This window comes from Panthera tigris, chromosome A2 (assembly GCF_018350195.1).
Source record: "Panthera tigris isolate Pti1 chromosome A2, P.tigris_Pti1_mat1.1, whole genome shotgun sequence".
Lineage (NCBI taxonomy): Eukaryota > Metazoa > Chordata > Mammalia > Carnivora > Felidae > Panthera > Panthera tigris.
This window is the reverse complement of record NC_056661.1, coordinates 145,868,063-145,895,499: the sequence shown is the minus strand read 5'-3', so window position 1 is coordinate 145,895,499 and position 27,437 is coordinate 145,868,063. Positions and strand designations below refer to the sequence as shown.

At 36.4% G+C, this 27,437-nt stretch overlaps 1 protein-coding gene across 2 annotated transcripts in view; it reads right to left on the bottom strand.

Moving 5' to 3' along the window:
- The window catches only part of MKLN1 (muskelin 1), a 214,106-nt gene that overhangs the window by 154,202 nt on the left and 32,467 nt on the right, over window positions 1-27,437 (bottom strand). The window lies entirely within an intron of this gene.

Below are 27,437 nucleotides of genomic sequence, written 5' to 3'. Positions count from 1 at the left end.
GTTACTATATTAATATCAGGCAAAAGACTGAAGAACAAGGAAAAGTATCACAGATAAGGGAGGGCATTACATAATGAAAAAAGTGCCAATTCTCCAAGAAGACATAACAATCTTTAATGTGTCTGCACCCAAAAATGAGTGCCAAAATACTTGAGGGAAAAACTGACAGAATGACAAAAAGAAATAGACAAATCCACTATTATGACTGAAGACATTAATATCCCTCTATCAATAATTGACAGATCCAGCAGGCAGAAACTCAGTAAGGATACAGTTGAATTAAACAGCACCATCTAACTGGATCTAATTAACATTTATAGAATTTTTTTTTTCAACACAGCAGGATACACATTCTCCATAAAACCATAAAACACATGTTAATAAATGTAAAAGAACAGAAAATCATACAAAGAATACTCTCTCAGACCACAATGGAATTAAACTAGAAATCAGTAACAGAAAGATAGGTGGAAAATCCCAAAATATCTGGAGTAAACAACATACTTCTAAATAATACATGGGTCAAATCTCAATATTAATTTTTTAATATAGCAAAGTAAATAAAAATAAAACATCAACGTTTCTGTGATGCAACCAAAGCAAAGCTTAGAAGGAAACTTACAGCACTGAAAGCACATATTAGGAAAGATCTAAAATCAAGCACCTAAGCTTCCACCCTTGGCAACTGCAGAAAAGAAGAGCAATTTAAGCATAAAGCAAGCAGAGAAGATAGATAATTAAAAGCAAAAATCAGTGAAACACAAAACTATAAAACTCTTAGAAGATAACAGAGGAGAAAATTTAGGTGACTTGGGTATGACAGTGGCTTTTTAAATATAACCCTAAAAGCAAAATCCATGAAAGAAAAAACTGGTTAAGTCAGATTTTTTTAAATCAAAATCTTCTTAGTTTTTACTGGAGACTGTTTCTTCTAAGAGTATAAAATTCTGCTAAATGTAATTTACACTGATGGCAATAAGGGAAATCTTTGAAGAGGAATTTTTTATATGTGGTTAGGACTAAAGTTAAAATCAAAAACTTCTGCTCTGCAAAAGACACCATTAAGAGAAATAAACAACAAACCACATATGGGGAGAAAATCCCATGCAGAATAATTCTGAATAGATTATGCAGCCATCCTACTATAAAGGAAAAGAGTATAATTCCTTACTCTATGTGTGGGCTCTATCTGTGGAATGTGCATAGTAACTTTCTCCTAAGAGTACAGTATGGAAAGAGGGAAAATGAGTAACTTGACAGGGAGACACCTGACAAACACTGCCTCAGCCAAGTGATCAAGGACAAAATCAACAGTGAAAAATCATACTAATAATATGCGCCCTTGACCTAATGCGATGAAAATGACACTTTATCTCTCTGATCTTGCTCCCCAACCCCCAAAATCCCTGTCTTATAATCATAAGGGGGGGGGGGAATCATACAAATTCCAACAGACAGGCACCCTACAATATACCTGGCCCCGTACTCCTCAAACCGTCAAAGTCATCAAAAACAAAGTCTGATAAATTATAACCACTAAGAGGAGCCTAGGAAACATGACAATTAAATGTAATGTGGTATCCTGGATGAGATCCTGGAACAGAAAAAGGACATTAGGTAAAAACTAAGAAAATCTGAATAAACTATAGACTATAGCCAGTAATAAGATATCAATGTTCATTAAGTGCAACACATATATCATACTAATATGTAAATAATAGGAGAAACTGTTGAGGAATACATGCGAACGCTCTGTACTATCTGCTCAACATTTCTGTAAATCTAACAGTGCTCTAAAAATAAAGTCTATAATTTAAAAAAAGAGAAAGCAATTATAGCACACATATTAGAAAGGAAAATGAAAAACTGTTTGCAGGTAAGATTATATATGTAAAAAACACCAAAGAACTGATGGAAAAAAATACTACAAAGAGAATTTGAAAGAGTTTTGAAAAAAATATCAAGTTAAAATAAAGAAAAAGCCTTCACACATTAAAGCAAAAAGTAGTTAGAAGACATAATGGAAGAAAATATCCCAATTACAACAGCAACAGAACAAAGTAAAATAGGTGGCACAAGCTTTAAAAAGAAATGTACAAACCCTAAGAGAAAAAATTTAAAACAACTCTGAAAGACACATAAGCCTGAAAAAATGCAGTCATACCATGTCCCTACATAGACTCATCATCAAGATGTCAATTCTCTCTACATTTATAAAGTTAATTACACCAAAAAATAAGAACAAGTTATTTCCTTAAAACTAGACGCTAAGGTGATATCATTCACATAGATAATTTTCTATAAAAAAATTAAACCAGCTCAAAAACTCTGGGGGAAAAAGAAAGCATAAGAGCAATAAGGGAGAAATCGACCCTACCAGAGTTAAAGCATACTATGAAGTGTCTATGATTAAAACAGTGGGGGATTTACAAATGAACAGATACTTGGAAACAAAATAGAAAGTACTGAAATAAAAATTTATAAAATTTAATAAATGATCAAGGTAGCATCACAAATCAGTAGGGGAAAACATGAAATTTATAATAAATTATGTTGCAACAATAAATAGCATAGCTATTTAGAAACAACATAATTAGATTTGTACCTCACACTGTTTACCACATTAAATTCCAAGAGGATCAGAAAATATAAAAACATAGAAGTAGTAAAAGGAAACATATGTAAAATGATTTACAACCAAACAATGAGAATACACTCCCTAAATATAATTCAAAATCCAGAGAAAAAAAGGAAACCTAACACCTCCAACCTAATAAAAATATGACTTCCAAAAAAGAAAATGACATTTTCCCTGTTTGCAGACACATAATTTATCTACATGGAAACCACCCCCTCCCCACCCCCCCAAAACCTCCTAGAACTAGAGAGTTCAGCAGTGTTACAAGATACAGTACCAACACACAACAGTCAACCACGTTTCTATATACTAACAATGAGTAAGTGGATGCCAAAATTAAAGACACAAAACCATTTATAATTGCTTCAAAAGAAATGAAATAAATATAAATATAACAAAACACATACAGGAAGATTTGTATCCTGAAAACTACAAAATGTTGGGGGCATCTGGGTGGCTCAGTCTGTTAAGCATTCAACTCTTGATTTCAGCTCAGATCATGATCTCACGGTTCAGTAGTTCAAGCCCTGCTTGGGATTCTCTCTCTCTCCCTCGCTCTGTCCCTCCCATGCTTTCTCTCTCTCTCAAAATAAATAAACTTCAAAAGAAATTACAAACTGCTGGTGAAAAAAAAAATCAAAAAATGCTGGTAAAAAAAAATCAAAGACAACTTAAATGGAAAGACAGATCATGTTCATAGATTGAAAGACTCAAAATAGAAGAGATGGCCTAAGGAAAAAAAAATAGAATTTTAAAATCGTAGAAGTTACAATCCCATAAATCAAATTTGAACTGGAAATAGCAGTAGGAACTCAAGATATTTTTTCTTTTATATATATATGTAAATAAATGTATATATTAATAAATATATATATATAAATATATATAAATATTTCCTAGCTGTGTCCCCTAAAAGGATCTAAAAGAAATGACAATCCAGGAGCAACAGGCATTCCTAGTTTCCAACTGCAAACAGCAAACATCATTCCTTCATCAAGGCATGATAGATAAAGGGCATCTCGCCATGCCAAAAAAAGCAACAAAATAAGTAAAGACTGTTGAGGTCAAGTCAAAGGAACACAGGAGCAAGCCTGAAGGGGTTCCCACTTGCCAAATATGGAACAATCTGGCATCAAAAGGACTACGGACACTTTAAAAACACAATGAATATATAAAAAACCTAAAGTTAAAAAAATGCTTTTCTTTTTAAAAACAAAAATATTAGATACCAACTCATAATACCAACTCACCACTCTGGAAGTTAGTCATTAAAAGAAATATTTACCTTGTGTTTCCAAGAAAACTGTATTTCAGAGTAACCCAAAAGCTATAATGGATGAGAGAGAATTCTATTAAAAATATTCCAGCTAATGAATATTTAAAAAGTGACAGGATTTTTTAAAAATCCAATTCTGATAACTTTAATAAAATAGCTTATTCTAACAATGGTTATCTTGGGATATTGAAACCATTAATGAAAGGTGGATCGGAAATTTTACACTTAAGGAATCAAGTTGTCTGTCACTCCCAGACTTTGTGTATCTCCTGAAGTGAAACAATGCAAAGTACCTGGCACCTCCTAGGGAGTAGTTTTTTTTTTTTTTAAATTGATCCAGGGGCATCTGGGTGGCTCAGTTGGTTAAGTGTCGCACTTCAGCTCCAGTCATGATCTCACAGTTCCCGAGTTTAAGCCCCTGGTCAGGCTCTGTGCTGACAGGTCAGAGCCTGGAGCCTGCTTTGGATTCTGTGTCTCCCTGGCTCTCTGCCCCTCCCCCTCTCACGCTCTGTCGTGCTCTCTCTCTCACAAATAAATAAACATTAAAAAAAATTTTACAAAAATTGATCCAGGGGCACCTGGGTGCCTCAGTTGGTTAAGCGTCCAACTTTGGCTCCAGTCATGATCTCACAGTTCATGAGCTCGAGCCCCTCTAACAGCTCAGTGCCTGGAGCCTGCTTTGGATTCTGTGTCTCCCTCTCTCCTGCCCCTCCCTGCTCACACTCTGGCTCTCAAAAATAAACATTAAAAAAAAAAAAAAATCAATCCAAAATCTAAATAAGTCTTTCCATCTAACTTCCTATGTATACAAAGTATGACAGAGGAATCAGTCAAACGCCACTACAAAAAAGTAAATGGACACAGCCAGAATGTGGTAGCTTCTTTAGGGCAAATAACCTAGTTTATTCAGCAAATCAGTGGATGAAAGAAAAGTAGCAGAAGGATGGAAGACTATTCTTTATTTTTGAGAGAGAGAGAGAGAGAGAACACATGCACACAAGCAGGGAAGAGGGGCAAAAGGAGACAGAGAGAGAATCTTAGGCTCCACACTCAGCACGGAGCCCGTCGCAGGGCTCGATCCGCAAAACTGAGATCATAGCCTGAGCCAAAATTAAGGGTCGGATGCTCAACCGACAGAGCTACTCAGGTGCCCATAGGATGGAAGACTATTCCTGAAGAAAAGAATTTTAAAGAAACACAACAACACATACAATGAGTTTTTAGATCCTGTTCAAACTGTAGAAAGAGGGGTGCGTGGGCGGCTCAGTCAGTTAAGTGTCTGACTTCCACCTAGGTCATGATCTTGGCCATTCCTGAGTTCAAGCCCACACTGGGCTCTGTGATGACAGATCAGAGCCTGATGCCTGTTTCAGATCCTGTGTCTCCCTTGCTCTCTGCCCCTCCCCCATTCACACACACACACACACACACACACACTCTCTCTCTCTCTCTCTCTCTCTCAAAAATAAACATTAAAAAATTTTAAATCAAACTATAGAAAGACATTTTTTAAGAAACAGAAAATGGAATATGGATTAGATATTATTAAGGAATTACTGGTAAATTTGCTAGGTAAAATAATGGCATTGTGGTTATTTATAGTCTCTGGCAGAGAAATTCAAGGATGCTCCCAAATAATCCCTACTTCCTAGTTAGTAATCTCTAGTAACTTACTTCTACCCACAGAGTACAGTAAAGGTAATCGGATATCATTTCTGAAACTAGACTACATAAAACTGTGACTTCTGCTTGCTAGCATATTCTCTCCCTACTCTCTCCCTCTACTGGCTGCAATATTGTGATTTATAAGAAATATACATTTGGACATTCAGATGATGAAAATATATTCCCAAAAGTTATCTGATCTTCATACAGAGCTCCTGAAACTCAGAATTTCCAGAGATGAGAGCAAAATGTGTCTTTTGTTATGTTAATGAAGGCGACTCGGGGACCCCATCCAAGGGCTGTGGCTGGTTGCCAGGAGGACCAACTATGTGATTACAGGGTTGGAACTTTCAGTCCTACTGTACCATCACTTCTATGGGAGAGGGGCTAGAGATTAAATCAGCCAATGGCCAATGGCTTAATCCATTAACACTATGCAATGAAGCCTCCATAAAAAACCTAAAAGGACTGATTTCAGAGAGCTTCCAGGCTGGCAAACACCTGGAGATTAGGGAAAATGGCTTGTCTGAACAGGGTATGGAAGCTCCCTGCCCTTTCTCCAAACCCTGTTTGATGTACCTCCATCCTGCTGTTGATTTACATCTTTTATCATATCCTTTAATAAACTGGTAAATGCAAGTGTATTCCTAAATTACATGAGCCACTCTAAAGAAAATTAATTGAACCTAAAGAGGAGGTCACTGAAACCTCTGATTTCTGCAGCTGGGTAACAAAGTACAGCCTGCAGTTTTTGACTGGTTTCTGAAATGGGAGCTGGAGGGCAGTCTTGTAGGACTGAACCATGAGCCTATGGAATCTGATACTATATCCAGATAGACAGTGTGACAATTGAGTTGAATTCTGTGACACCCTGTGGGTGTCTGAGAATTGCTTAGTGTTAGGGGTCAGGAGACACACATCTCCTCCTCCAACAATGAAACTGGGAACACCAACTCTAAAATTCTGGCTCTGATGAAGCAAAACACCATGTTAGAGAGGCCCTCAGAGCAATGAACTAAGGGCAGCCTTGGCCAACAGCTTTCAAGAAACTAAATCCTACCAACGAATATATGAGCTTGGAAGCAGATTCTTTTCCACTAAATACTATACATGAAACCCCAGCTCTGGCAAACACCTTGACTTGTAAGAGACCTGAAGCATAAACTATATATAAGCTATGTCTAAAATCCTGACCCTTATAAGCTGTGAAATAATAAATATGTATAGTTTGAAGCTGCTAATTTGTAATAATTTGATATGGAGCAATCAATAACTTATACAATGTGCTTGATGCAAATTAAAAGAAATACTTAAGAATGAAATGGCATAATTATATTTATCTTAAAATATACAAGAAAAAGAAGTGGGTGCAACAGATTTAAGAAAAAAAAGTCTGGCAAAATGCTGATGTTGTTGAAGGTGGCAACATTTATATTCATCTTACTGTACTGCTGGGTATGTTTGGAAAATGTTCACTGAAAGGTTTTTTGAAAGAATAAGTGAGTGTGACAGCAAATACACAAAACTCTCAGGAATTTACCTATGCTGAGAAGCAGATAAATGTAAGATGTAAGGTAAAGGCAAAGATTTTTAAAGACTAGTGCAAGTTGGTCTGATGGGCTCTGAATGGGAGGCAGGAGAAGGAATCAAGTGGTTCATAACCAAGTAAAGAAAAGATAAGTGAAGGAACAAAATCAGAATAGGACCCAAAGTATACATGAAAGAACAAATCTAAAATGATCTCTCCCACTGAGAGACAAAAAAAGGAAATTAAATGCAGATAAATTTCATAATGCTTAAGTGTAAAATGTACATAAAACAATATCACTTCCATTAACAAAAAACTTATATTAAGACTAAATGAAATTTAAAATTGTTTCACATTGTTAATGTATTCTAATCATGCAGAAACTATGACTGGATTTACAAAAATGTAGATTCTAAACTCAGCTCTAATGCCTATTTCTTCATAAATAACCTGAAGCTGTTATACTCTTATTGGCCTCAGTTTTTGCATTTGTAAACTGATACCTCACTTTGAAGAGTTACTGTTGAGAATTACAGGATGTCAATGGCCCAGCAAATAGTAGGCCATCTTCTTATCATCATCCAGAACAAAACACAAGTCAGCTTATTATTATCAAACACTTCAAAATGTTTGAACCTGTAGTAATTATTTCTAAGGACTCAAAGCACTTTGGGAACACATACTGACTCACACACTCCACACAAATGAAGCGTAGCAACGACTGGGAAAACAGAATGACAACAAAATAAACAAACATTCTCACACAGAAGAATAGCAAAACAGGAAACTCATTAGCCAAAAATCAAACTGGAAAGTTAGTGGTTTGGTGTCTCAAAAAAACCAAAAAACAAAACAACAACAACAAAAAAAAAACAAAAAAACACCACAACCAGAAAAATCTACTCAAATATTCACATAAAAATAGTCCTCATTTGCTAAATATCTCAAAATGCTCGAATCATCAATCTTTTCCAAAATTTAACAACTGGCCCTTCAGAACATATTTCACAATTAAGAATTGCCCCTTTCTACCTAAAGCAAAGACCAGTTAAGTTAGACATGATCTAGGAAAAGTATACCGCTGTTTAATATGCACATTCTTCAAACCTCACACAAAATAACAATACATCCACAGAGGAAAAAGATTTAAGATACCAAACGGTTTCCAAGCACCCTCAAAGGCTTCATTATATGAAAATAATTTTACAGAAACAATCACTATCATCTTCTGACTAAATCAAGTTCTCAAAATATCTTGCTGGGCAACGATTTAGCTTGCTTGTTTGAAGTTACTCTATGTGTGAGGAGGGCACTTATTTAAAAAACCGTTCTGTAATATCAAGTCTTTCCTTTCCTGGGCCAAAAAAACCTTAAGTACCTAATCCTCTTATTTTCTCTGAAAATAAATAAAAGGCTGGAGAAACTAAGTAACTGATACCAAATTCCTAATCGCTGGCAGAACTGAAATAAGAGCCCAAGTCGGCTGTCCTTGTTCAGTGTTCCCTTTATACTATACTGTTTTGATTTTTTCATGTTTTTCCTTTGTATTAGATCTAACTTTTTCCTAGATTAATGAAGTAATTTAATTTGTACTAATGGTTGGGGCACCTGGGTGGCTCAGTCAGTTGAGCATCCAACTTCGGCTCAGGTCACGATCTCACAGTTGATGGGTTCGAGCCCCCTTTCGGGCTCTGCACTGACAGCTCAGAGCCTGAAGCCTGCTTCAGATTGTGTCTCCCTCTCTCTTTGCCCCTCCCTTGCTTCCGTGCTGTCTCTCCCTCTCTCAAAATAAACATTAAAAAAAAAAATTGTACTAATGGTGAATAGTCAAAACAATATTAATTAATCTAAATCTGTTCATTTTATGAGAATTCTCCCCTTATCCCTGTAACAGGTATCTTTGACCAAGGCACAGTATTTTTCAAATTCTATTCCTCAGATACACTCCAGAGGCTCTACAAATATTAAAAATATGTATTTACTCTTAAAACTAAAAAATTCAAAAGCATTATAGACCAAATATTAACCCTCCATAAAATTTGTGAATCTTGTTTTTGTATCACTTTCAGAGTAAAAATTCTACCAACATCTCTATACCCATATGAACTTTTCAAAGTGTGTCACTGATTAATAAGACTGTAATTGTATACTAGTCTTTTAAAAGTTCAGTTCTACTTGTCTATTCATGTAAAATTCACAAATAAATTCAGAACTAATAACGTAATTAATAGCTGGACAAGGCTCAGGGCTGTTTGGTTTTAATACTCTCCTCAAAGATTAAGATACGTCATATGGCAAGTCACATTATAGATCACTATAGTACAGAAAATAAATCTGAAGTGCTTTTCTAACTTTTTAATTATATGGAATGTGAGTTTAATGACATAACTTTAAAAACAAGTTTATTACAGATAATCAACTTTTCTCATTCAACTTTTCAGACGACTCACATTTACATATCCTATACTGAGAGCTCTCAGCCTTTCCTTTATCAAATTCACAATGTTCATCAGCTGATAAACTTACAGTTACTGTGCCAGCCAACATGCCACATTCTAACATGACCCACTTGCCAGCCAACACTTGTTTCCCAAGCTCTGCTATCTTTATAGTTCAGGGCCCATTTTTGCAATTTTTAAGACATTTCATTGTTTCTCTCCTATTGTTTTATAATGGATGGAAAATGAAAATACAAAAGCCTACCAGCAATATTAATTCAACTGAATGATAATGAGAATCATCAGGTAATCCAAAAGAATAAAACTTCAAAGACTAAGTAGGCTTAACCAGCTTAAACATAAATGAGATGCTGATAAAACAGTCTAATGATCACATCAAATGCTAAAGCACAGGTGTGTCAATTATGGATTTATTGACCCCCCCCCCCACCTCTAAATTCACCTTTTTGCCTACTCTCTAAAATGAATTTGGGCTCTTTAGTATCTTTCCTTTGCCAGCTGGCACAATGTTAAGCTCTGTCAGTAGAGGAGGCAGGAGAGTCATCTCAGGAAGTGGTGTTTTTGCTTCCTCTTCAGGAAGTAAGGGGGGGTTTCTGTTTCCTCATTCAAGTGTGATTGCCCAGAACTTGCCGAGCTCTTACATCCTGCAGTACAGATGCTTCTCCAGCATCCTGCTTCTGCAGCGTATGTGGCTTCCCCAAAGCTCACGAGTGATGTAACTAACTTCTCTAGCACCAACCTTCTACATCAGAATGTATACTACGTGTGGGTACTTTTTTCTGTCTTGATATTTAGCAGGCCTTTTCAAACTAATAACATAAATCTTACTTCGGCTCAAAATTTTCCTCTTTTTTAAAAATTTCTTCCTTCTCTATTTTTCCTGACATCTTTCTCCATTTACTACTAGGTAGAAGTCATGGGGCTGCTAGATATTGTTGTACTGGTTGTACTTTGCACAAGAAAATCCCACTGAGGAGCAAAAGCTGAGATCCAACCTATGTCCCACTTACCAAATTCTGCATCCTGGTCAAAAAGCATCATCTGTACATTAAGCCATGTGACATGAAAATGAGAACATGGACCTTCTGGATCAAGAGGAGCTTTCGCATCTCAATTTTTCACTAATATTTTCCTTATCTTTTTATTTTTGTTCTAGATTTCAAATCTTTTTATATTTATGTAACTATAGAAAAAATAGATGTGTCTGTATATAAATGTAAAAAAATTATGATTTAAAAAAATTATCGTTTTTGTGGGAGCTTCATGGTAACTCTAGTATTTTGGACCCGGGCCCAAAAGAATAGATTTTCCAAACCGGAGGCATCAGGACTTTTAAAAGCTCACCAAGTAATGTGAATGTGCAAATAAGACCAGGCTCTACTGCTATACGTTAACAGTGCTCAAGCTTTTTTGCTCAAATACTCCCTAAAATAATTGTGAAAATCTATGCATATCCTCACCATTTTTAAATTGGCAAACAAAATTTTTCATACCTTACAATGACTACAGAAGTTGCAATTCTAATGTACTCTAAATATTGTCATTTTTAATAAAGCTGTGATATTTGTTTTCAAAAATATCAATACAACAAAAATACCCTCATCTATTTTTTAAAACAGATAGACTCTTCCCACATAGTCTAAAATTTATATTATTCTTGTTTTTCCATAAATTTCCCCCACAGAATTTTTTTGTGTGCGTGAAGCACAACGCAGAGCTTGAACTCACGACGCTGAGATGAGATCAAGAGTTGGATGCTTAACCCGCTGAGCCACCCAGGTGGTCCCAACCTCACAGAATTTTAACTAATGTAATGTTCTTTTATGTTGGAGGGTCTTTATGACTTCTGTGGAAAAAGAGGATGTAAATTAAAATTAAGCTTTTTTTGTTTTTTAACATGAGTTTCTAAATAATTTTAAAAATTTATCTTGGATGGGGCATCTGGGTGGCTCAGTCGGTTAAGCAGCCGACTCCAGCTCAGGTCATGATCTTGCAGTCTGTGAGTTTGAGCCCCGCATTGGGCTCTGTGCTGACAGCTTGGAGCCTAGAGGCTGCTTCGAATTCTGTGTCTCCCTCTCTGCCCCTTCCCCACTCACACTCTGTCTCTGTCTTTCAAAAATGAATAAATGTTAAAAAAATTTTTTTTAAATAAAAAACAAAAAATAAAAATTTATCTTGGATACTATCATCAATATTATAAGTACATTATTGACCAAAACAATGTAAATATATTACAAAATTTGACAGATAATGATTAAATATCGAGTAAAATGCTATTAGAAATGATTCTCAAAGACAAAGGCCAAATTTGTTAACAATTATTTCATGTGTATATAGATGAATATCACTGCTAGAATAAGATGGAACTGACCATGCTTTTGAGTAGCAACGCCCTAAACCACAGGCAAGTTCTCTGGCAGTTCAATTTTTAAGAATGGATACACAAGAATAAGAAGAGTCAGGAAACTGAATCCCTTAGAACTATTTGTGCCTATGTACCCCCTGGAAAGTCTGTACTCCCAGGGATGAGCACACCACACTCTGAAGACTGCTGTTCAAATTAGCTACTAAACATTAAAACTGCCGGGTTTTAAGAATGTTTAAATTGTTAAATTATAAAACACAGACTTCACTCACATCAGTTCTCTACTTAAAATCCTTTGATGGCTCCTAACTTTCCAAAACATAAAATTTCAAAGCATAACGTGGGATACAGGACCCTTTGTAACTTGTGTTTATAATCAAACAAATCATACATACACACAACCTCTATTTCTTTTTTTTAAAAGTAATACTTATTTGTTAAAATGAAATAAAATTTAAAACTTTGCGCAACACCCAAAGAAAAGGCATTAAAAAAATAAAACAAACCCAATTACTACAATCCAGGCATAATCACTATTAAGACTCTGGTAAATGTCCTTGAAGTTTTTCCATATGCATAAGCATAAAATGTGAGTGTGCATGTGTGACAAAAAAAATGGGGAGTTTTTCTGCCCTGTGTTTTTTTAATATGTCATTATATCTGAAGCATTTTATCTCCAGAGTTAAAAAATATTCTAGAGCTTATATTATAATGGCATCCTAAGAGCGCATCATAATTCAAGAACACCTCAAAGAACTGTTTTTTAATTTTTTTTAAATCTTTATTTATTTTTGAGAGAGAGAGAGTATGTGAGCAGGGAAGGAGCAGAGAGAGGGGGAGATACAGAATCTGAGGCAGGCTACAGGCTCTGATCTGTCAGCACAGAGACTGACGTGGGGCTCGAACTCACGAACTGTGAGATCATGACCTGAGCCAAAGTTGGACGCTCAACCGACTGAGCCACCAGGTGCCCAAAAAAACTGTTCTATTGAACTGAGTAAATCTCAGAGCAACACATCACTATCAATATCATTGTGTATTTGTTAGAGGATTAATTTGCAATCCATGCATTATATTTTAGATAAATATAAAAATAAGCACTGCCCTAAATGCCCTGGGAAAGCAGGTTAGAGTACCATAAAAAATTCAAATTATCTTAACATCCTTAAAAGAATGAGATAACATTCAAAGAGTTTTGTTTTCATTACACTAATTTTTTTCATAGTCTCCTAAACGCATCTGCAATAAATGCATGCTTATATCTCCTAACACAGAGAATCATAAAGGAAGTATAAATAAAGAAGAGTTCACTGACAAATACAGAAAAAAGGGGGAAGATGTGAAAGGGGAAGATGACAAATAGGGGAACACTATTAGCCGAGCTACCTTCAGTAAGTAAACTCTTTCGTAATACTGTAACTATGAAATAAATCTGAACAAAAAATAAAAAGACTTACTTAACACATTAAAAAGTGGTGGCTTTGGACAGAAATATGGGCAAGGATACCAGTACACATATGTAATATCTAAGGAAGAAGTATCTGACCAATGACCCAGCCTGCATCAAGCATCCTGTAAAGCACAACTATTTGACAAAAGTCTATCTCCAAGCACCTCCCTGGTTCTGATACACTACAGTAACCAGACAAATTCCAAATGCTAACACAATTTCCCAAATAGAAGTTCTTGAATATGCATGAGAGTAAGGATAAATTGCTGCATTCAAGAAATTTGAAGGATAATAAGTTATATCTGTACACAAAGGCAGGCACAGCTCATTTACCTCTTCCAAGAAGTCTCTCCTCAAGCCCTGGCCAACAGTAACAGCTCCATCCCCTGAATTTCACTTCTGATTTCTGTAACATTTACTGCTTCTATCATACATCTAAACTTAGCTTTTGTTACCTTCAATATGTATCGTTTGTGCTACTGTATGTATATAGATAGCTCACCAACAAAGATTCTTCTCTTATACCTTCAAATAGGTCTGGCTATTACCCAGGAGTTAACAGGCACCAATAACTTATGGTAAGACAGCCAAAAATGTGAAAAGCCATAATAGCAATTTGAATACCACAATGCAGCAAAAAACATATAAATAATAACCAGTTTTTCTTTAACCTGTCACCTACTGTGGCATTTTAGATTATACAAAATGGACATTATATAGATGTCAAAGCTTAAACCTTCAGACCTAGATGTATGAATTTTCCAATTATCTGAAATTGCCTCTACGTTCTGTAAGAAACCATTTTCTCAATAAAAGTTATTTTCAGCTCTTTTAAAATCTATGCCTCCATTTGTTTAAAGAAAGACTTCATAAACAAGTTTCATAAATATCTCCCACTCAGTATTTCAAATGTAAGCAAACCATATAAATTTTAGAAAAAAAACATACCAGGGGCGCCTGGGTGGCTCGGTCGGTTAAGCGTCCGACTTCGGCTCAGGTCATGATCTCACGGTCCGTGAGCTCGAGCCTCGGGTCGGGCTCTGTGCTGACAGCTCAGAGCCTGGAGCCTGTTTCAGATTCTGTGTCTCCCTCTCTCTCTGACCCTCCCCTGTTCATGCTCTGTCTCTCTCTGTCTCAAAAGTAAAATAAAACGTTAAAAAAAGAAAAAAAAGAAAAAAAAACATACCAACTTTCAACTCACATCCCCACCACTAACTGCTCAGAAAAGTATATATGTATTTCTCGATGTATGTATACTGTGACAGCTGGGTAGGTATCTTAAGAAATGAAGATATGGAGCCAATCCATAACATATATTGTAAACAATAATAAAGGAAGATAATCAAAGGAACAGAATAGAAAGCCCAGAAATTGACCTACAATTACATGGTCATTAATCTTCAACATAGAGGCAAGAATATGCAATAGGAAAAAGACAGTCTCTTCAACAAATGGTGCGAGGAAAACTGGACAGCTACATGCAAAAGAATGAAACCAAACCACTTTTTTACAACATACACAAAAATAAACTCAAAACGGGGTGACTGGGTGGCTCAGTCAGTTAAGCATCCAACTTTGGCTCAGGTCATGATCTCGTGAGATCAAACCCAGCATCAGACTCTGCACTGATAGCATGGAACCTGCTTCGTATCCTCTGTCTCCCTCTCTCTCTGCCCCTTCCTGACTCATGCTCTCTCTCTCTCTCTCAAAAAACAAACAAAACTTCAAAATGGATTAAATGTAAGACCTGAAACCATAAAAATCCTAGGAGAGAGCATAGGCAGTAATTTCTCTGGCATAGTATGTCTATCCTGGGGCAAGGGAAACAAAAGCAAAAATAAAGTATTAAGACTGCATGAAAATAAAAAGCTTCTTTCTGCACAGCAAAGGAAACATCCAACGAAACTAAGACAACCTGCTGAATGTGAGAATATATTTGCAAACGACATATCCCACAAAGGGTTAGTATCCAAAATGTATAAAGAACTGATATAACTCAACACCCCAAAAACAAATAATCCAATTTAAAAATGGAAAGACAAGAATAGACATTTCTCTAAAGACATCCAGATGGCCAACAGACACATGAAAAAAGGCTCACCATCACTTATCATCAGGGAAATGCAAATCAAAACTACAATGAGGTATCACCTCACACCTGTCAGAATGGCTAAAATCAAAAACACAAGAAACAACAAGTGTTGACAAGGATACGGTGAAACAGGAACACTCCTGCTCTGTTGGCAGAAATGTAAACTGGTGTAGCCACTGTGGAAAACAATATGAACATTCCTCACAAAATTCAAAACAGATCTACCCTACAATCCAGTAATCACATTATTGGGTATTCATTCAAAGATTATGAAAACATTAATTCAAAGGGATACATGCACCCCTATGTTTACTGCAGCATTATTTACAATGGCCAAATTATGGAAGCAGCCCAAATGTCCACCTGTAGATAAACGGATAAAGAAGATGTGTGATATGTATACAATGGAATATTATTTGGCCATAAGAAAGAATGAAATCTTGCCACCTGCAACAACATGGATGGATCTACAGAGGATAATGCTAAGTGAAGTCAAACACAAATACCATAGGATTTCACTCATATGTGGAATTTAAGAAACAAATGAACAAAGGGGGAAAACAGAGAGACAAATCAAGAAACAGACTTAATTATAGAGAACAAACTAATGGTTGCCATACGGGAGGTGAATGGGGGAATAGGTGAAAAAAATGAAGGGGATTAAGAGTACACTTATCTTCATGGGCACTGAGTAATAGATGGAATTGTTTAAACACTATATTGTACACCTGAAATGAATATAACACTGTATGTTAATTATATTGGAATTAAAATATATTTAATAAAATAAAAAAATAAAGGAAGATAAATGAGTAGCTAAACTGTCACAGAAAGTTCTCGGAGCAATAAACTGAAGTCAGGCAATTTGCTATCTAATTTCAGATGGTCCTTTTCCTTACAGGGATTCAATTCATATGCATTAATCAGTTTCTTGCTAATCATTCAATAAAAGAAAAAACACCCAACCAACAGCTGGTAATTGCTCAGTTAAACCTGGTTACCATAACCCAGAAATTCTAATCTTAGGCATTTACCCAAAAGAAATAAAAAGATACTATACAAAAACTTGTAAACAAAGGTTTATGGCAGCATTATTCATAATAGCTAAATACTGATATGCAACCCAAATGTCCATCTACTAATGGATGGATAAACAAAATGTGGTGTATAAACAGAATAGATTATCAGCCATAAAAAGGATGAGGTACTGATACTTGCTACAAAATGGATGAGCTTTAAAAACAATATGCTAAGTGAAAAAAACCAATCGCAAGACTACATTATTATATAATTTCATTTACACGAAATGCCTGGAATAAGCAAACCTATAGATACAGAAATTAGTTTAGTGCCTAGAAATGGCAGAGTAAGCAGTTAATGGCTAACAGTACAGTTTTCTTTTTGAGACTATAGAAATGTTCTAAAATTGACTACAGTAATAGTCATACATATCTGTGAACATAGTAAAAGATATTAAATTATACACTTTAAATGGTCAAAGTGTATGGAATGTGAGCTTCCAAACCAAAAACACTGTTATATAAAAAAAAGTCAACAAATACTTATATTCAAGGAATTAAATGACACCATCCTAAAATTAATCAAAATATAGATAAGATACTCTAAAACTATTAAAAACTATTAGGCAAATCAAATTCTGTAATAAAACCCAATTTTTTGCCTTTTTTTTTTGTTTGTTTTTTGTTTTTTGTTTTTTTTTTTATTTATTTTTGGGACAGAGAGAGACAGAGCATGAACGGGGGAGGGGCAGAGAGAGAGGGAGACACAGAATCGGAAACAGGCTCCAGGCTCCGAGCCATCAGCCCAGAGCCCGACGCGGGGCTCGAACTCACGGACCGCGAGATCGTGACCTGGCTGAAGTCGGACGCTTAACCGACTGCGCCACCCAGGCGCCCCTTGCTTTTAATAACCTTTTAATTCAAAATATCTTTAGATTCACAGAGAAATTGTGAAGATAGCACCAACTTCCCTTATATCCCACATACTATTTCCTCTTATTAATTTTTAAAAATTTTATTTTTTTTTTTTCATTTACATCCAAGTTAGCATATAGTCCAACAATGATTTCAGGAGATTTCAGTGATTCATCCCCTATGTGTAACACCCAGTGCTCATCCCAACAAGGGTCCTCCTTAATGCCCCTTACCCAATGAGCCCATCCCCTCACCCACAACCCCTCCAGCAACCCTCCGTTGAGTCTCTTATATTTTGTCCCTCTATTTTTGTATTATTTTTGCTTCCCTTCCATCATGTTCATCTGTTTTGTATCTTAAATTCCACATGAGTGAAGTCCTATGATATTTGTCTTTCTCTGACTAATTTCGCTTAGCACAATACCCTCTAGTTCCATCCACGTTGTTGCAAATGGCAAGATTTTGTTCTTTTTGACTGCCAAGTAATCAAAAACTAAATATATTCCATTGTATATATATACACCACATCTTCTTTATCCATTCATCTGTCGATGGACATTTGGGCTCTTTCCATACTTTGGCTATTGTTGATAGTGCTGCTATAAACATTGGGGTGCATGTGCCCCTTCGGAAAGAGCACACCTGTATCCCTTGGATACATACCAAGTAGTGCAACTGCTGGGTTGTAGGGTAGTTCTATTTTTAACTTTTTGAGGAACCTCCATACTGTTTTCCAGAGTGGCTGCACCAGCTTGCATTCCCACCAGCAGTGCAAAAGAGATCCTCTTTCTCTGCATCCTTGCCAACATCTGTTGTTGCCTGAGTTGTTACTGTTAGTCATTCTGACAGGTGTCAGGTGGTATCTCACTGTGGTTTTAATTTGTAGCTCCCTGATGATGAGTGATATTGAGTATTTTTTCGTGTGTGTGTTAGCCATCTGAATGCCTTCCTTGGAAAATTGTCTATTCGTGCCTTTTGCCCATTTCTTCACTGGATTATTTGTTTTTTGGGTGTTGAGTTTGACAAGTTCTTTATAGATTTTGGATACTAATCCTTTATCTGATATGTTGTTTGCAAATATCTTCTCCCATTATGCTTGTTGTCTTTTACTTTTGCTGATTGTTTCTTTCACCGTGCAGAAGGTTTTTACTTTGATGAGGTCCCAATAGTTCACTTTTGCTTTTGTTTCCCTTGCCTCTGGAGCCATGTTGAGTAAGAAGATGCTGCGGCCAAGGTCAAAGAGGTTTATGCCTGTTTTCTTTTCTAGGATTTTGATGGCTTCCTGTCTTACGTCTAGGTATTTCATCCATTTTGAGTTTATTTTTGTGAATGGTGTAAGAAAGTAGTCCAGGTTCATTTTTCTGCATGTCACTCCAGTTTTCCCAACACAATTTGCTAAAGAGACTGTCTTTATTCCATTGGATATTCTTTCCTGTTTTGTCAAAGATTAGTTGGCCATATGTTTGTGGGTCCATTTCTGGGTTCTCTATTCTGTTCCATTGATCTGAGTGTATATTTTTGTGCCATACTCTCTTGATGATTACAATTATGTAATACAGCTTGAAGTCCGGGATTGTGATGCCTCCAGTTTTAGTTTTCTTTTTCAGAATTGCTTTGGCTATTCAGGGTCTTTCCTGGTTCCACACAAATTTTAGGATTGTTGTTCTAGCTCAGTGAGGAATGCTGATGTTATTTTGACAGGGATTGCATTGAATATGTAGATTGCTTTGGATAGTATTGACATTTTAACAATATTTGTTCTTCCAATCTAGAAGCATGAAATATTTTTCCATTTTTTTGTGTCTTCAATTTCTTTCATAAGCTTTTTATGGTTTTCAGGGTATAGATTTTTCACCTCTTTGTCTAGGTTTATTCCTAGGTATTTTATGGGTTTTGATGCAACTGTAAATGGGACTGATTCCTTGATTTCCCTTTCTGTTGCTTCATTATTGGTTGTAATAAACTCAGCTTTAAAGTTCTCAAGGTCTCGTTAGAAATATTGGCTATAAGAATTATAAATAACTTAATACAAACTTTTTAAAACTCCAGGATAAGAAGTTTTCTATTATTCAAGTCCTTCCAAATATAACATCTCTCACTCAACCAGTTTCACTTAAAATATTCTCAGAAATTGTCAAAAGCTATGGGAACCATGAAAATTCATAGCATGGATTTAAATATTACTAATTATTTGGGGTTTTGAACATAGCCAGTATATGACTCCCTCTAGCCCCAGATTAAAACTGCATTAAAGTGGGGCACCTGGGTGGCTCAGTCAGTTAGGTGTCTGACTCTTGATCTCTAGTCAGGTCACTATCTCACGGTTCATGAGTTCAAGCCCTGCATGGGGCTGTGAACTGATTCTGTCGCTCCTTCTATCTGCTCCACTCCCACTTGTGCTCACTCTCAAAGTAAATAAACTTAAAAAAAAATTTTTTTTTATTGCATTAAAGAGAGAAAAGTAGGGGCGCCTGGGTGGCTCAGTCAGTTAAGCGTCCGACTTCGGCTCAGGTCATGATCTCACAGTTAATGGGTTCGAGCTCCATGTTGAGCTCTATGCTCACAGCTCGGAGCCTGGAGCCTGCTTCAGATTCTGTGTCTCCTTCTCTCTCTGTCCTTCCCCTGCTCCCTTTTTCCCTCTCTCTCTCTCAAAACTAAATACACATTTAAAAAAAGTTAAAAAAGGGGCGCCTGGGTGGCTCAGTCGGTTGGGTGTCCGACTTCAGCTCAGGTCACGATCTCGCGGTCCGTGAGTTCGAGCCCCGCGTCGGGCTCTGGGCTGCTGGCTCAGAGCCTGGAGCCTGCTTCTGATTCTGTGTCTCCCTCTCTGTCTGCCCCTCCCCCGTTCGTGCTCTGTGTCTCTCTGTCTCAAAAATAAACGTTAAAAAAAAAAAAGGTAAAAAAAAAAGACAGAAAAGTAGCCAAAATGCCTAGTTAATTCAGTCATTTATTCATTTAATAAACATTATGCTGGCCTACAATGATGAGGGGGAAAAAATTCCATAGTCCCTATGATACTGTGGTCAAGTTGGGGGGATAGCTATTAATCAAGAAATCGCACAAATAAATGCATAGTTATAAACTGTATAAAGTGATATATGAGAAAGGTATACATTTGTATAAAAACATTTAACTGCTGGGGCAAAGGAAAGGGTGCCACACTTACTGGGGGGGAATGGAGGTGAGACAGGGTTTCCTGAGAAAGTGACATTTTAGCTGACAGATGAAGAATAAGTAGGAGTTAGATTAAGGCTCTTCTGATCCAATTACTTAAATCAAAAGGGAAAGGGAAGAAAGGGGATAATGAGAGGAAGGGGAAAGGGGACATGATATCCAAGGATGCCTGAAATAAGTTAGCATTTCTGTTTATACAAAACAGCACGCCTTAAGAACAAATATATAGGTGATGACAATAAATAACAGTCATACTAAAGTAACAAGGATATTTAAAAAGTATTAAATACTAACAATATTTACAAACCAAAAAATTTACATTAGACCATAGTATCTTCCTTCTAAATAATGTCTTCACATAAATGTAAGATTCCCAAGAAAGTTGTTTTTTGTCATTAAAGTTCTAATAAAAAGGTAGATAATATAAAAAGTACATTATAGGAAAGGAAATAACTATTTGCTTATGACAAAGATTAAACTCTCAATTTCTGGGAGCACCTGCGTGGCTCAGTCGGTTGAATGTCCAACTCCAGTTCAGGTCATGATCTCACGGTTCATTAGTTCAAGCCCCACATCGGGCTCACTGCTGTCAGCACAGAGCCTACTTCGGATCCTCTGCCTTCCTCCCTCTGCCCCTCCCTTGCTTGTGCTTTCTCAAAACATTAAAAAAACTCAGTTTCTGGACTTCAAGAACAATTAAGTCTCAAAAAAAGACTAATACATCACCAACAAAACCAAGAATAAATCTCACTTTAACTTAGTCGAAAACAACTTAAAATAACTGCTAACAAACAATGTTATTTATATTTCATAATTTTTCCCATCAGGTATTAGGAACAAGCAGTTAAGATGTCAAAAGGCAAAGTGAAGGAGAACACTTGGCAAAAAAATTCTGGAGCTCAAAGGTTAAGTTAATACATTAAAAGAATCATGAGGAATTCACAAGCCTACAAGATACAACAATCTATTCCATAAGAACTAAACACAGAAAGATTTCTCCTTCTGGATATAACAGAATAGCCTGTAGCAGATCAACATTCCCTCTTAAAACTAGAAGAGCTGTACAAAATAGAAAAAAAAATTCTTAAGGTATCAGATACTTTCTGAGGCACCTAGGACTTGAGATCCTACAGAATTCATTAACGGGAACGTCACATTCTACACAGGGCATTCCTCCTATTTCTTTAACGGCACAGGAAAAGGAGCTGGGAAAGGACAGCAACGAAAAGGCAGAAAATCAGCAGAATTTCTGGCAATTTTCATGCGGCCAGGAGGACAAAACTTGGAAACTGGGTCTTACCATTATATCCAGGACTTAACAGGTCAAGATCCTATAGTGAAAAGAGGCACACAAGAACAAGCCATACACTGTGTACTGATTTCCCCCTTGAGGCACCTGTCAAGTCTTGAACTGTATACACAGAGCAGAGGCTAAAAAGTCCACAGAAAGCAACTGAAAAGCAAAGACGAGCTTTTAGGATTCTCACGCTGCTGCAGAGACAAGCAGAAGAGGCCTTAGAAACAACCAGTCTCTCAGTTGGGAGGACTACCAAAGTTAGGCAAACTAGAGGTTTACAAAACCAAAAACCCAGCTTCAAGTGCGTTCTTTTTATTTTATTTTTTTAAATTTTAATGTTTATTTTTGAGAGAGAGAGACAGAGCATGAGTGGGGGAGGGGTGGAGAGAGAGGGAAACACAGAACTCAAAGTGGGCTTCAGGCCCCGCACTGTCAGCACCGAGCCTGATGTGGGGTCCAATCCCACGAGCGGTCAGATCACGACCCAAGCCGAAGTCAACGCTTAACCGACTGAGCCACTGAGGCGCCCAAGTCTGTTCAGTTCTTGACTGAAGGTCCAATTGAGGCGATGTGCCTCTATTCCACCTGCCTGCCATAAGACAGGTGAATCTCCTCTAGAGAAATATATCATTAGGTACACAACTGTAATTTGTACCTGTATCTAAAATTCTGTAATGTCTGGTATTTAACCAAAAATTACCCCCCAAAATGGTGGTGATGATAGTAGTAACAATAATTATATAACATATAACATAGGACTATATATAGTTACATATTATAATAATTAGTATATTATCAAACAAGATACTTAACCAAAAAGGGAAAAAAACCAGAAATCAATGTACAGGTGATCCAGATATTAGAGTCTTCAGACATAGACTTTAAATAACTTGATTGATATGTTCAAGAAAATAGGTGACAATATGGGTATTTTCACCAAAAAAAAGAGGCTCTATTAAGAAGACAGAAAGAGAGAATCAAATAAAAATTCTAGCACTGTGGCACCTGGGTGGCTCAGTCAGTTGAGGGTCCAACTTTAGCTAGGGTCACGATCTCATAGTTTGTGGGATCAAGTTCCATGTCAGGCTTTGCACTGACAGCCCGGAGCCTGCTTCAGATTCTCTGTCTCACTCTCTCTCTGCCCCTCCTCAACTCATGTGAGCAAGAGCAGCTTTCTCTCTTTTTCTCACTCTCTCTCAAAAATAAACATTTAAAAAAAAAATTCTAGCACTAAAAATATTATAGCTGAGATCAAGAAATATAGATGGGGTTAAAAGCAAACTGGACAAAGCTGAATAGAGAATTGGTAAACAGGAACACAGGCAAGGAAAACCTATCCAGAATGGAATAAGGAGACCCCCCCCCCCCACCAAAAAAAAAAGATAGAAACGACAAGGAAAAGCATTAGAGACATAGAGAACATGACAAAAAGTAGAATATAGATTACACTGGAGTCACAGAGGGAAGGAGAAAAAGAATGGGGCAGAAACAATATTTGAAGAATATCAAAATTTTTTTCAGAACTGATGAAACACTCATGCTACAGATTCATGAGGTACCAAAAACCAAAGTAAATACAAAGAGCCACTCTTAGGTATTAACATCAACATCTCTAAAGTTAAAATCTAGAAATCTCTCATATTTCCAAAGATAATTTAAGATTTTATTGTTAAGTAATCTCTACACCCAAAGCTGGAACTCACAACCCCGAGATCAACAGTCACACGCTCCACCAAGTGAACCAGCCAGCCACTCCCCAAGGATGATTTTTGAACGACTGAAATACAGCAGTCAGATCGCCACAAACAGCTGAAACGTATCTTATCTACATGTAAAATATCACAAAGTCCCTGTATCAGGCTCCAAAATAATTTATTCAAAACCTACTATATTTACCTAGAAGTTAATGCAAATGATAGACACATCTACCTACCTGGAAAAAAATAACAATATAAAACCTCCTTAGAATTTGATCAAAATAAAAACTATTTCTACATAAAAGGAAACTGATGATGCTCAGAGAAGAATCATTAACTTTCTAAAAGTCACAAAGATCCAGTTCCAGGATCCTTTCAGTCTCTAGTCCTTTATCCACCTCAGGTTCCTTTCTTCTATCCTGGCTTATCTTTATTTTTCCAAAGTTCTAAGATTATCAGACTGAAAATATCAGAACTTTCAGTGGCCAATAATGTTCCTAAGCCAGGCCAGTGTCTAATTTCGGTTTAGGGAAAGGGAAAGGAGAGAAAGGAAGAACATGACAGCTTCCAGTCTCCAGGAAGTGGAATACCTCCAAACTAGTGATTTACATTTGTGGGTTTGCAGGAGACTATGGGATTGTAACAAACTCTCAAGTTCATTATGCACAATGATCTTTAATTATTTGATATTAATAAAGAAGACTAATAGGAAAAAAAGGTGACCACACTTAAAATGTATCAAATTTTACTACTTAAGCTATTCAAGTCTTTCAATAACATGTAAACCAGAATAATTCCATATCAATGAAATTACCTAATGTATAAAAAAACTTTTAAAGGTCCTCCCAGTTTTTATATTAATACATTAAAGCCTTAAAGGTCAAGAGAAAATATAGCTAACTATTGTTCTCTTTCTCTAACCTTATAGCACAGCACTTAATTGTATTCACAATTGTGAATGTACTATAGTCCTGCAAAATATTGAAGCAGCTTTGGTAACAGAAGTCAGAAGGCCCAAGATCAGAATACTATCTCCTATCCTTTCAACTCTTGGACTTGGGCAAGTTAGTTTACCTGTCTGAACTTCAGTTTCCCTATTCTGTAACACAGAATAATATTTACTGTAAAGTGTTTGTGAAGACTAAATCAAAAAAGACACACTAAGTGCTAAGCATAGTGCCAAAGAAAGAAGGTACTTAATAAGTAGTTGTTACTAGAAGCACGTGCAATAACTTTTAAGTCAGAGAACTTGCTAAACCTTTTGAAAACTATTATGTTCAACACGGCAAGTTACCTAACCTGTATGGACCTCAGTTTCCTCACCTGCAAAAATAACAAAATTCATCTTGCTGGTTTGTTCTAAGGATTAAGTAAAACTATGTAGAAAAAGCATCTTGTATATAATAAGTGCTCAATAAAGTGCAATTGGTATCACTATTGGTTAGCTACGTCAAGAAACAGTTGAGTATATGGGGCGCCTGGGCGGTTCAGTTGGTTAAGCGTACAACTCTTGCTTTCAGCTCAGGTCATGATCTCACAGTTCATGAAATTGAGCCCTGCATTACACTCTGTGCTGACAGCACGAAGCCTGCTCAGGATTCTCTCTCTCCCTCTCTCTCTCTGCCTCTCCCCTCCTTGCTCTCTCTCTCAAAATAAATTAAAAAAAAAATTCAATTATTTTTAAAAAGAAACATTTGAGTATAGAGATTAGCAATTTATAAAATATTCTTAAATATAAACTCTCATGTAAATCTAAAAATTATTAAAATGTATTTCTCTTAATATCCAAATATAAATTTCAGAAAAATGTAAAATATGGCAAATTTAAGAGCTTTGCAAAACAAAAGGCCACTTCGTTAGTTTCAAAATAAAAATGTACATGTATAACTAGATCTGCTTTAATATTTTTAAGGTCTTAATAAATCTAAAAGGGTTATAAGGAAAAAATGTGGTTTTTTTCTGCCTTTAGGAGAAGGAAAAAAAAATTCTAATTCCTTAGGAAGAAAACAGATATCTGAACTTTTCCTTTTTTTTTTTTTTTATGACTTCACATGTTTTTACACAACAAAACTTTAAGTGCCTTTAATATAAGAACTCTTTCCAATCTTTGAATTCCTGTCTCTACTTTTGCGCACAAGCAGAACAGCACTATTAAGGCTATGGAACCTGAATCGAGACTGCCTAGGTTCAAATCATGACCTCAGCTAGCGAGGCAAATTTTAACCTCTCCATGTCCGGTTCCTCATCTGGAAAACGTAAATTCTTCATACAGCTGTGTGAGAATTAAATGAGTTAATACATTTAAAGTGTTCATAAGGGAGCCTAGCTTATGGAAGGCACACAGTTTCAGTGTTTCCCATTGTTATTATTGTTTTATTATTCTCCCCTCCAAATGTCTAGGTCTACGACTTGTAATCAGTAAATGTTTGCCACCCAAATATTGTTTGTCTACTGTCTACAACAAATGGCTTTACTTAAAATTAGACGTTTTTAGGAGATACCTAACATGACGGTCACTGCCAATAAGGATACAGCAACTGCTGTTAAAGAGAATTTTAGGCCAAAGGTAAAGAAGGTCAATTCTCTTTCTTACACTTCATATTATACAAAGCTATACCATGCTTACTTGCTAATTGCTCAGTACCAAAAGAGTTTTACAATTTAGGCATGGCCCACACCAATTCAGCAGACACAAAATTCTCAAACTCAAGCTCCATAACAGTCATATTCTTTCAAAGAAAAAAGCTCCAATTACTCTATTTTAATAGTTTAGTGCTTTAAAATAAAAACTGTTCTGCATAAAACAGCAGAATATCGTTAAGGATTAAATAAGACATTGTAAATGAAAGCGTCTGAAAATTAAATACGCATTAAGTACTAATATATGAACATATTTGAGAGAATCATAACAATAGATTTCTCCACAATTTCAAACAGCTGCCTTCTAACCACAACTAGTATTCTATCCAGTTCAAATCTTGGGCCAGGATAATGAGGCGTAAGTCAGAGTAAAGTTGCCATCCCCCTAAACCATTTCCTGCGTGAACTGTACTCTTCCTTTTTTATTCAGAACTCTGAAGGGACTTGTGACATGCAAGCCCTGCCCCTATATCACAAACTTAAGGAGTAAAATCCTGGAAGCAGCCTAATTCAAGACCAGGAAAATTTCTGTTTTTAAAAAACTTCTCTGAAGTTATTAAATCAAACGATTTAATGCCACCCCAATTCCTTACTGCCTGCGTTCCTAAGCTGGGGCAGAGAAAAATGCTAATTTTCTTCAGATTCAAGAATTTGTTAGCCTCAAAAAATCAGAAGTCAAGCACCAAGGGCCACATTTCAACTCCAGCTGAGGGCTGTTTACCTGGCTCGTTCTCAGATGAAACGCTGGGAGTCCAACATCAATCAGGGACACGGCCATGCAGTAGCCATCAATAGGCCACACGGGCCAGATCTGACCACAAGTCACTTGGCACCCTTCACTGAAGCAAACCCTACTGAAGGCCTGACTGCCAACCCTTGACCTGGTGAGTGGGAGTTAAGAGCGTTACATTCTTCTAAGTCACAGATCCATTTGCGGATTCTTGACTGAAATCAACGTTGAGAAAATGTTAAGAATGTTTAAAATACAGATGGAAAAAAAAAAACTCTGGGTATGCTTCACAGATCTACTTTTTTGTTCAGTAACATCAACGATAAATTATTTGTGACTTGTTTTGTCCAGAAAAGCATTCTTGGACTCGTGAAATGATGTTCCAGGGGACAGCTAGTACTTTTCTTCCCCGTCTGCACACAGATCTTCAAACTTTACTAAGCCAGTTTCTCCATCTGCATGTAAAATTTTGGACTTACATGTCCTTCTCTC